The sequence below is a fragment of the Stegodyphus dumicola genome, chromosome 8, assembly GCF_044657685.1.
Source record: "Stegodyphus dumicola isolate Sdum_Otavi_A_Nest chromosome 8, ASM4465768v1".
Classification (NCBI taxonomy): Eukaryota; Metazoa; Arthropoda; class Arachnida; order Araneae; family Eresidae; genus Stegodyphus; species Stegodyphus dumicola.
Genome location: NC_140775.1, coordinates 65,967,314 through 65,980,167, shown reverse-complemented (window position 1 = coordinate 65,980,167; position 12,854 = coordinate 65,967,314).

The window sequence follows — 12,854 nt, the reverse complement described above, 5'->3', positions numbered from 1 at the left end:
TTTGATATCCAATTGTTTCTTAACACTTGAAATTTTACTATGATTTAGAATGCTTTAAGAATCTTGTTGATAACTAGGGTATAGATATATGAACTGCCTAAATGTTCCGTTCATTCAACGACGCATGGTTTAAAATCTACTGCGATAGCTAGGTGTTTTTTGGGCTATTCACATTTATAATAACATAACATTTACAAGACTACAGCTTATAAAGTAATCAGACTGAAACTTTTCTAATATTTTCTTTTGTTAGAGAAGACTGAAGATAGATTTGTGATCACCGATCATTAGATTTAGCACTTGATGACCAGCATGATTAACGTCTTAGCGCCTGAATTAAAACGCAATGAAAATTTTTATAAGCTTACCTGTATACCAACTTGCTACACTATTTTCAAATGAGTAAAATTAAAAACAATAGTTTCCCTCTTTTTATATGACAAAATTTCTCTAAATGACGACGTACAGCGACGGTGTTTTAAAGAGGTCCAGATGACATTAAGAAATTTTACTTCTTTCTACATTAATCATCAAAACCAATCAGCAACATATTTGGTATGCAATGCGTTTAGTATATTAACCGTTTGACTGCTAGGCGGCGCAAAAGCGCTGCGTTCATTTGTCTTGAAAACCGCGACGAAGCACTTTTGCGCTGCGAGTTTCAGTGTGTCTTTGTTGCTCCGTGGGCAGGGGCGTAGCTAGAGTTTCCAGCGTTCGGGGTCAACTGAAGAATTTGCGCCCCTTTCTGTGTGCCAAGAATGGAAAACATTTCCTTAAAAGCTTTCGTAGCATTAATTTGGCGCCCCCTGGATGCTGCGCCCGGGAACAGATGTCCCCCCTTGCCCCACCCTAGCTACGCCACTGTCCGTGGGTGTCAACGCACGTAGTCTGACCTCCCGCGTACTTTGTCACTCCAACTTCCTCTGTATGCCGCGATTAACCTGCAAAGAATGCAGGTTGTTTTCCGGCTATTAGATGCTTCGATGAGCTATGCAGGTAGGGAAATGCTGAATAGTTCGAGTGACGACGCAGTCGCAAACCAGGTTCCTAAGCAGCCCTGTGTATAACACATGAAATTAAACATAACGTTTTCTTTGCTAACATGAGAATGGAGGATTTGGGTGCATGAACATGACGGGTACTATAAGTTAAGTTCTTGGTGGAGGCAATTGTGTCTATTAGGCATAACTATGAAAGGCATAACTTGTTAAAGGTGTAGCACGCAGGTATCCGCGTAAGGTGATGAATTCATTTCTTGTCTCGAAGTGTTGTTTCTCTTTCCCTGTCTGATGCTCGACTGAAGTAACTGCAGCTCACGGCGTAGCGAAGATGGGACTGTCAGGTGACTGTAGGAGCTAAAGCTATTGGAGGAGAGAAAGGTTTGGTGCAGTAATAACTATTGTCAGGCAATGGTGGAGGACGAGCTAAGAGAGGATTTTCAGAGCCATACATAATTTGGAATAGGATGAGCCGAAAAAGCAGGTAGGGGCTAAAGTATTAGAAATTTATCTAAACATTTATTTCTAAAGTAAAGGCACAACATCCAAGGAATTTAAGACACAATAACACGCCGAACAAATACCAATTCAGAAGTCATACAACAAAAATCAGCGTTATATCTACCAAATTTTCACAGGACTAGTTTCGATGGTTTTAACGAACCACCATCTTCAGCTGCAAAACCGCAAATGAACCAGATATGAAATAATGATTAGATAAGATAAGAAAGCCTGGACAAGAATAAGCAAGTGGCGCCATCTGTTGGTAAAACCAGAACTAAAACATAATTTCTTTAAAGGCCGAAGGCAAATTTGGATTGGAACTAGGATCGTTAACTAGAACAGAAAGATTTTTATGAATGTGAAATGCCTCTAGAAAATCCAGTTCTCCAATGGAAGATGTTTTTTGAATAATTTTGGCAGCAGAAAAACTGAAAGTGTGGTTTTCGGACCAACAATGTTGCGCAACACAAGACTTCTGTGTTTCCTTTTTTCTAACATATGCCTCATGTTCCTTGACGCGAAATTTTAAGGCTCTCTTAGTTTGGTCAATGGAAATTAAACCACACTGGCAAGGAATCCTATAAATACCCCAGGAATTCATATCCGGAATGGGGTCCTTGAGTATGGAACTCGGAATTTTATTGATGGGAGAATAAACAACCCGAAAGTTAAATTTCTGCAAAATATGTGCAACTTTATAGCTGATTGATGGAAAGAAGGGAATGACAACAGAATTTTTATAATCTCCTAAAACAAGAGTGTGCCTTTTAGTGTGTTGAGATGAGAATTTTTTAACTGCTTGATTAATAATGTTGGGTGGAAAGCCCCTGTCAATAGCTATTGCTTTTAAATAATTTAGTTCTTCATCAAGGGCTAGTTTGGAGGAGCAAACTTGAAGAGCACGGAAAACATAGGAATAAAATGAAGCTAACTTTTGTTTAGTCGGAAGACATGATTTAAAGTGTGGTGGAAGGCAAACCGATGAAGGTTTACGGTAAACCGTAGTACTGAAGTTGGATGTGTTACGTGTGACCAGAATGTCGAGAAACGGAAGAGAATTGCAAGTCTCAAGTTCAAAAGTGAACTGAATAGCAGGATCAATAGAATTCATTGTTGAAAGAACTTTATTTAAATCATCTTTATTACCCTCAAACAGAGTAAAAGTATCGTCTACGTAGCGGAACCATGCCGGGAAGATTAAAGTTTCAAACAATTTTGATTCATAATAATGCATGTAGATATCAGCCAGGATGGGACTGAGGGGGCTTCCCATGGCTAATCCCTCAGTTTGCTTGTAATATTTATTTTGGAAAACAAAATGTGTTTGTTTCAAACAGAGTTGAGTGAGAGAAATTAGCTCATCAATTTTGATGCAAGAGAAATGAAATTCGCGAAGTCTGGTTTCTAGACATCTTAATGCACCCTCCACTGGGACATTGGTGAATAATGATTTTACATCAAAAGAAACCATGAGTAAATTACTAGGAGAAATGTTTTTAACTTTTTTTACAAACTCTATTGAATTTTTTATGGTGTAAATGTTATTGTCTAATAGAGTTGAAAATCTAGAAACTAAATATTTAGCTAATGGATACGAGGCAGTACCTAAATTTGATACAATAGGACGGAAAGGAATACCACTTTTATGAATTTTGGGAAGAGCATATATTCTGGCACAATTCGCAACAGATGGGATAAGTGAATGTTTTAAGTTGCCTGAAATGATTTGCGAAGATTTGATCGCAGTTTTTATTTTTGACAAGTCCGAAGGTGAAGGATCTTTAGGGATCGGATTATATGGTCCTTCGTTTAAGAGTTTAGTGACACCATCGATGTAAGTGTTCCTATCCATGACGACTATCTGGCCACCTTTGTCGGCCTTTGAAATAATAATATCCGGGTTAGAATGAATTTCACGCAATGTAGCTCTTTCTCTCGCAGTTAGATTTGGTTTCAAAGGTTTATTATTGAATTTCACATTATGAGCGATAAGATGCCTAATCATTTCTTTCCGTGAAACTGAAACTTTACTGAACTTGAAAGCTTTTTCGATAGGAGCCAAAATCTTTGGAATCGAGGGTTTACAGGTTTGTGAGAAGTTAAAATTATATTTTAGAATTCTCTCTTGTTCTTCTGAAAGACTAACATTAGAAATATTAACTATTGGTTTGATGTTTACAATGGGAAGATTTTTAGAACTACTTGAACTGGAAGATTGTAAAAGAAGTTTTCCGAATTTAACTGCAAGGCTGTTTTTATGACGGTTAACTGCATTCTCCGTTCTAGACCAAGACTTTTGTTCAAGGGCAGTGAATTTTGGATATGATTTAGCGAGTTCCAGATGAAGCTTATAGAGTTCACGTTCAATTTTTGACAATTGTTGACGTGTATCCCTTATGACGGACCGAAGTAAGGCAAGCTTGCAATTTAACAGAATTCTTGAAACGCGACTCGAAGGTTTTTGATTAGATTTGGTTTGAATAAAATTTGGGATCAATTTTTTACATTTACATTTAAATAAAAAGTCAAGATGATTCAGGAATTTTTGCCGTTTCAGGCGTAATTTAGTGAAACGATTAACGGATGAAGGCATGATAAACAATACAGAAAATCAAACTAAATTAACTAAACAATAATAAAGCACACACAAAACAGCAGAAAATCCCTCACTGAAATTAATAGAAAACAAAACGTAAGCAAAATGCATGAAATCAGACAAGCAAAGCACAATATCCAAATATACAAAATATAAACATAACTTGAAAATTGCAAAAAAGTACTTACCGAAACTCATGCAATCACAAAATGGCGGCCACACCACGTGCAAAAAAGAAAGCAAAAAATAAGCCTGTTTGGGGCTTCTGTAATTAAGACACAATAACACGCCGAACAAATACCAATTCAGAAGTCAAACAACAAAAATCAGCGTTATATCTACCAAATTTTCACAGGACTAGTTTCGATGGTTTTACCGAACCACCATCTTCAGCTGCAAAACCGCAAATGAACCAGATAGGAAATAATGATTAGATAAGATAAGAAAGCCTGGACAAGAATAAGCAAGTGGCGCCATCTGTTGGTAAAACCAGAACTAAAACATAATTTCTTTAAAGGCCGAAGGCAAATTTGGATTAGAACTAGGATCGTTAACTAGAACGGAAAGATTTTTATGAATGTGAAATGCCTCTAGAAAATCCAGTTCTCCAATGGAAGATGTTTTTTGAATAATTTTGGCAGCAGAAAAACTGAAAGTGTGGTTTTCGGACCAACAATGTTGAGCAACAGAAGACTTCTGTGTTTCCTTTATTCTAACATATGCCTCATGTTCCTTGACGCGAAATTTTAAGGCTCTCTTAGTTTGGCCAATGTAAATTAAACCACACTGGCAAGGAATCCTATAAATACCCCAGGAATTCCTATAAATACCCAGGAAGATGATTTAAATAAAGTTCTTTCAACAATGAATTCTATTGATCCTGCTATTCAGTTCACTTTTGAACTTGACTTGCTTGGAATTCATGAACTTGACTTGGAATTCATATCCGGAATGGGGTCCTTGAGTATGGAACTCGGAATTTTATTGATGGGAGAATAAATAACCCGAAAGTTAAATTTCTGCAAAATATGTGCAACTTTATAGCTGATTGATGGAAAGAAGGGAATGACAACAGAATTTTTATAATCTCCTAAAACAAGAGTGTGCCTTTTAGTGTGTTGAGATGAGAATTTTTTAACTGCTTGATTAATAATGTTGGGTGGAAAGCCCCTGTCAATAGCTATTGCTTTTAAATAATTTAGTTCTTCATCAAGGGCTAGTTTGGAGGAGCAAACTTGAAGAGCACGGAAAACATAGGAATAAAATGAAGCTAACTTTTGTTTAGTCGGAAGACATGATTTAAAGTGTGGTGGAAGGCAAACCGATGAAGGTTTACGGTAAACCGTAGTACTGAAGTTGGATGTGTTACGTGTGACCAGAATGTCGAGAAACGGAAGAGAATTGCAAGTCAAGTTCAAAAGTGAACTGAATAGCAGGATCAATAGAATTCATTGTTGAAAGAACTTTATTTAAATCATCTTCCTGGGTATTTATAGGAATTCCTGGAGTATTTATAGGATTCCTTGCCAGTGTGGTTTAATTTACATTGGCCAAACTAAGAGAGCCTTAAAATTTCGCGTCAAGGAACATGAGGCATATGTTAGAAAAAAGGAAACACAGAAGTCTTCTGTTGCTCAACATTGTTGGTCCGAAAACCACACTTTCAGTTTTTCTGCTGCCAAAATTATTCAAAAAACATCTTCCATTGGAGAACTGGATTTTCTAGAGGCATTTCACATTCATAAAAATCTTTCTGTTCTAGTTAACGATCCTAGTTCTAATCCAAATTTGCCTTCGGCCTTTAAAGAAATTATGTTTTTGTTCTGGTTTTACCAACAGATGGCGCCACTTGCTTATTCTTGTCCAGGCTTTCTTATCTTATCTAATCATTATTTCCTATCTGGTTCATTTGCGGTTTTGCAGCTGAAGATGGTGGTTCGGTAAAACCATCGAAACTAGTCCTGTGAAAATTTGGTAGATATAACGCTGATTTTTGTTGTTTGACTTCTGAATTGGTATTTGTTCGGCGTGTTATTGTGTCTTAATTACAGAAGCCCCAAACAGGCTTATTTTTTGCTTTCTTTTTTGCACGTGGTGTGGCCGCCATTTTGTGATTGCATGAGTTTCGGTAAGTACTTTTTTGCAATTTTCAAGTTATGTTTATATTTTGTATATTTGGATATTGTGCTTTGCTTGTCTGATTTCATGCATTTTGCTTACGTTTTGTTTTCTATTAATTTCAGTGAGGGATTTTCTGCTGTTTTGTGTGTGCTTTATTATTGTTTAGTTAATTTAGTTTGATTTTCTGTATTGTATATCATGCCTTCATCCGTTAATCGTTTCACTAAATTACGCCTGAAACGGCAAAAATTCCTGAATCATCTTGACTTTTTACTTAAATGTAAATGTAAAAAATTGATCCCAAATTTTATTCAAATCAAATCTAATAAAAAACCTTCGAGTCGCGTTTCAAGAATTCTGTTAAATTGCAAGCTTGCCTTACTTCGGTCCGTCATATGGGATACACGTCAACAATTGTCCAAAATTGAACGTTAACTCTATAAGCTTCATCTGGAACTCGTTAAATCATATCCAAAATTCACTGCCCTTGAACAAAAGTCTTGGTCTAGAACGGAGAATGCAGTTAAATGTCATAAAAACAGCCTTGCAGTTAAATTCGAAAAACTTCTTTTACAATCTTCCAGTTCAAGTAGTTCTAAAATTCTTCCCATTGTAAACATCAAGCCAATAGTTAATATTTCTAATGTTAGTCTTTCAGAAGAACAAGTGAGAATTCTAAAATATAATTTTAACTTCTCACAAACCTGTAAACCCTCGATTCCAAAGATTTTGGCTCCTATCGAAAAAGCTTTCAAGTTCAGTAAAGTTTCAGATTCACAGAAAGAAATGATTAGGCATCTTATCGCTCATAATGTGAAATTCAATAATAAACCTTTGAAACCAAATCTAACTGCGAGAGAAAGAGCTACATTGCGTGAAATTCATTCTAACCCGGATATTATTATTTCAAAGGCCGACAAAGGTGGCCAGATAGTCGTCATGGATAGGAACACTTACATCGAGGGTGTCACTAAACTCTTAAACGAAGGACCATATAATCCGATCCCTAAAGATCCTTCACCTTCGGACTTGTCAAAAATAAAAACTGCGATCAAATCTTCGCAAATCATTTCAGGCAACTTAAAACATTCACTTATCCCATCTGTTGCGAATTGTGCCAGATTATATGCTCTTCCCAAAATTCATAAAAGTGGTATTCCTTTCCGTCCTATTGTATCAAATTTAGGTACTGCCTCGTATCCATTAGCTAAATATTTAGTTTCTAGATTTTCAACTCTATTAGACAATGACATTTACACCATAAAAAATTCAATAGAGTTTGTAAAAAAAGTTAAAAACATTTCTCCTAGTAATTTACTCATGGTTTCTTTTGATGTAAAATCATTATTCACCAATGTCCCAGTGGAGGGTGCATTAAGATGTCTAGAAACCAGACTTCGCGAATTTCATTTCTCTTGCATCGAAATTGATGAGCTAATTTCTCTCACTCAACTCTGTTTGAAACAAACACATTTTGTTTTCCAAAATAAATATTACAAGCAAACTGAGGGATTAGCCATGGGAAGCCCCCTCAGTCCCATCCTGGCTGATATCTACATGCATTATTATGAATCAAAATTGTTTGAAACTTTAAACTTCCCGGCATGGTTCCGCTACGTAGACGATACTTTTACTCTGTTTGAGGGTAATAAAGATGATTTAAATAAAGTTCTTTCAACAATGAATTCTATTGATCCTGCTATTCAGTTCACTTTTGAACTTGAGACTTGCAATTCTCTTCCGTTTCTCGACATTGTGGTCACACGTAACACATCCAACTTCAGTACTACGGTTTACCGTAAACCTTCATCGGTTTGCCTTCCACCACACTTTAAATCATGTCATCCGACTAAACAAAAGTTAGCTTCATTTTATTCCTATGTTTTCCGTGCTCTTCAAGTTTGCTCCTCCAAACTAGCCCTTGATGAAGAACTAAATTATTTAAAAGCAATAGCTATTGACAGGGGCTTTCCACCCAACATTATTAATCAAGCAGTTAAAAAATTCTCATCTCAACACACTAAAAGGTACACTCTTGTTTTAAGAGATTATAAAAATTCTGTTGTCATTCCCTTCTTTCCATCAATCAGCTATAAAGTTGCACATATTTTGCAGAAATTTAACTTTCGGGTTGTTTATTCTCCCATCAATAAAATTCCGAGTTCCATACTCAAGGACCCCATTCCGGATATGAATTCCTGGGGTATTTATAGGATTCCTTGCCAGTGTGGTTTAATTTACATTGGCCAAACTAAGAGAGCCTTAAAATTTCGCGTCAAGGAACATGAGGCATATGTTAGAAAAAAGGAAACACAGAAGTCTTTTGTTGCTCAACATTGTTGGTCCGAAAACCACACTTTCAGTTTTTCTGCTGCCAAAATTATTCAAAAAACATCTTCCATTGGAGAACTGGATTTTCTAGAGGCATTTCACATTCATAAAAATCTTTCTGTTCTAGTTAACGATCCTAGTTCCAATCCAAATTTGCCTTCGGCCTTTAAAGAAATTATGTTTTAGTTCTGGTTTTACCAACAGATGGCGCCACTTGCTTATTCTTGTCCAGGCTTTCTTATCTTATCTAATCATTATTTCCTATCTGGTTCATTTGCGGTTTTGCAGCTGAAGATGGTGGTTCGGTAAAACCATCGAAACTAGTCCTGTGAAAATTTCGTAGATATAACGCTAATTTTTGTTGTTTGACTTCTGAATTGGTATCCAAGGAATTTATTTAATAACGGTATTAAAGTTAAACATAATTCAGATAAGAAGTGAAAAATAAACTAATTATAGCATAATTGAGATTAAAATTTAGCTCAAGGCACGAAGTAGCGCACCAGGTCCCCTGGTGTTATTTCTGTCATTAATATCATATTTCATTAGAGGAATGCTTGGGTTTTTCACACTGCTAATTTTCCTGAAGAATTTCTTTGCAATTTTAGCCATATACCATTTAAACTGAGGGATTTTGAACTCCTCATGGATTGCAATGTTTCTGATAAACCAGAGGCATCTAATAATTAGCTGTAAAGTTACATTTTGTAGAATTTTCAATTTTTTAATGTGCGTTTGGCTGGCAAAGCACCATACCGGACAGGCGTAAGTTATTATGGAACGTAACATGACTTTATACAGGAGTAACTTATTATCTATAGACAAAACTGAATTCCGAGAAATTAGGGGGAAGAGTTTTGATTTAGCAGCTCGGAATTTGGAAATTAATTGTGTAATGTGGAGGTTCCATGTTAATCTTTTATCTAACGTTATACCAGTCCTGGCACACGGGCTATCAGTGCCATACGTAGTAATTTTTTGGGTAACTGTCCTCTTCCTAGTGAAGAGTATGGCTTCAGATTTCTTAACGTTAATCAGTATTTTCTATTTTTGGAGCCAGGCCTCCAGTGCATGTGGTATTTGTAGTGCGAGTGTGACTTGGTCTAAAGATGCGTTTTTTGCTAGAATCGCTGTATCATCGGCATACATGGCAAGTGTAGTGTAGGGTGTCTGTGCTTTGTCATTTGCACAGAGTAAGAAATAAATCGGGCCGACCAGGGACCCTTGCAGGACGCCAGCATAGATGCGCCTCTCAGTAGAATACGTGTTTTTGTAGCGAACGACAAAGTGTCTCTCATAGAGATAAGATTTGGTGATGTTAATGATGTATCTTGGGAAATCCAAGTTTATGAGTTTGTAGATTAAACCGTCTAGCAAGACTCTATCGAAAGCTTTCGATCTATCGAGGAAAAGTGCACCAGTACTCTCTTTCTTATTCAGACCTTCTGCAATGTATTCCGTTACTCTATACAATTGATGGGTTGTGGCATGCTTTCGTCGAAAACCGTGCTGTTGAGGTATAAGTATGCTCTTTTCATTAATATGCTCCAATATTTTATCATAGATGACTGCTTTCGCAATTTTGCTCAACGTCGAGAGAAGACTTATTGGTATGTATGATGCTGGTTCGTTGGCCGGCTTTGAAGGTTTTGGTATAGGAACAATAACTGCAGTTTTCCAGGCTTTTGAAAAGTAATTTAGTGTTAGCATTTGGTTGATGATATTAGTGAATTTAAACAGCATCACATCTGTCGAATCATCTTCGTGCTTAAACCATCTCGTCCAGGGCTTTTTCTAACTTTCCTTTTTTCGATATATCTAATAACCTCCGAAGGTTTGGCTAGACGAATGTTGTCTGCATTTGTTTTTGAAAAATATTGATTGTTCGTGAAGCTAACTGTGTGTTCTGTGTCTGGGTTAGCAATGTTATGAATGGAAAACTGAGATGCATAGTTATCAGCTAGTGACTCAGCTTTCTCAGTTTCGATGTAAGCGATTCCGTTGCGGCCATTAAGGGGCGGAATATTTGCGTAGCATCTTTTATATTTGGATCCAGATTTCCAGATTGAATGATCATCAGTGGAGAGAGACTCCAAATAATTAGACCAGTCTCGTTGTGCATGTGAATTAGTAAGGGACCTGACTTCCTGATTTAGTAATCTTTTGTCATCAGGACAACGTGAGCGTTGCCATTCTTTCCGTGCTCTGTTACGTCTTTCGATCAATGTCTTAATTTCAGGATTTCGTGAGCGTTTGCACACAGGAACCTTTTTGCTATGATCAGATAGAGCACTTTTAAGGGTATTGGTAAATTCATCAACTACAGCATCTAACTCATCCTCACTTTGGGCTGGATTATGGTCCGATGATAATTCAGTAAGGCTATCGATCTTGTGTGGAGCATCGATATTTTTCATAATGAAGAAATCAATAGTACTTGCACTATCAGAGCTATAGCGAGTTCGGGAGGGCGGAGCTGCAATTTGAAAGTTGGCCTTAGAGGCAAATCTATCTATAATGCAGCCATATCTAGCGTTAGTACTGCAGTTCCAATTAACATGGTGGGCATTGAAATCTCCACCTAAAATAATTTTTGTATTGAGTTTGGAAATCGCCTCTAAATCAGCAAAGACTTCCTTTTTAGCGCGGTGGGCGGGAAGATAGGTGGAGACTAAAGTGATTGGTCATTGAGTGCGTGGAATGATCGTGATAGCTAACGCCTCCGCGATTACCATAGATTCTATTGTTCACACTTGCTCTATCTTTCCTGTAAGAATCATAATTGCTCACTCTGAAATTTTGGTGTGGGCCAAGTTTAACTTCTTGTAGGAAGACTACATCGGGACTGTACTCTTGTATAAAATCCCTGAGTTCATTATATCTCTGGCATAAGCCATTTGCGTTCCATGTAACAATGCTTAAATTTTCACAATTTTGCAAACTAGCCATTAATTTCATTGAACATTTCAAAGTACGCATACAATCTATCAATGTTAACAGTATGGGTTTTAAGTTTAGGAACTAATTTTTTAAAAATTTGAATCATTTTTCATATATTAGCCTGCCCAAATACACTATGAATTTCTTTCATATATCTTAGGAATTCAAAAATATCTGAGCCATTAGTGCATCTTATTACTAGAATTAAACATATTATTGTTACTATTTACATTTCTATTTTCAGCCTGTAGCAATTCAGCAATGGGGGCATTTTCTGGACTTGTGCCCTCACTAGCTGCACTATTAGGCTTATTTGTTCGATTCAATCCTGAGCAAAACTAAGACCAGGTTTTACATGGTTTTCTTGGTGATTGCAGGTTTGTACTTATTAAATTTCGGGCAACCACGATACGACGATGGGTGCTGGTCTAGGCAGTTCGCACACTTGGGATTGTCTGTGCGACCTTTTATTGGACATTCGACAGTTCTGTTTCTCAGCGCATTTAACACACCTAGGTTCAAAGAAACAATTCTCCGAGGAGTGATGCCATTTCTGGCACTGAGGTACCTGATTTTTTTAGATATATTTTGAAACTGCCACGGATAATAGCATAAGCTCCTTCAGCTTATATATATCTTCAATATTCTCAAACTGGATGAGTGTCAGCAAGAATAAGGGCATGGGCACTCCAGTCCTGCGTCTAGTTAGCTGCGCTACCTTTTGTACAGCATCCTGCAGTTTCTTGATCGCGTGATTTATGTTCATAGACTTCACCGCAAGTGCTGTGTCGTCAGCATAGCAGGCTAACAACAAATTATGATTTAGATGTATCCGTTGGAAATCAGACACTTAGAAAAGGTAGAGAAGAGGGCCGGTCACCGAACCCTGGGGATGCCGCTTGCCATGTTTTTTGTATTAGATAGATAATTCCGATTCAACAGAAACTCTAAATGTCCAGTCACTAAAGATAGAGTGGATTAATAAAATCAGTTCTCTGTCCAGGTTGAGATCGATAAGCTTGGCTATTAAATCTTACTTTGTAACACGAATGCATTCTAAAATAACTAACTGCGTTGCGGTTTTCGAGACAAATGAACGCAGCGCTTGCGTAGCAGTCAAACGGTTAATTTCGCTTCTCTTGCAGTTTTACTTTTTTATAATATGTTGTTGTTGACTAATGCTCACCTCACTTGTCTGACCTATAATCAGCCCAAGTCCACGAAATGTCTCGAGGCAAGGAGCGCAAGATACGCCTGTCGTTGGCCTTACAGGTGACAGTGAGATTTAGCTGTTTTGCCCAAAATTTTGATGGAAAGCATCGTGGGGGTGACGGGTCTGAGCGTCTCCTACCCCTCTTTCCCTA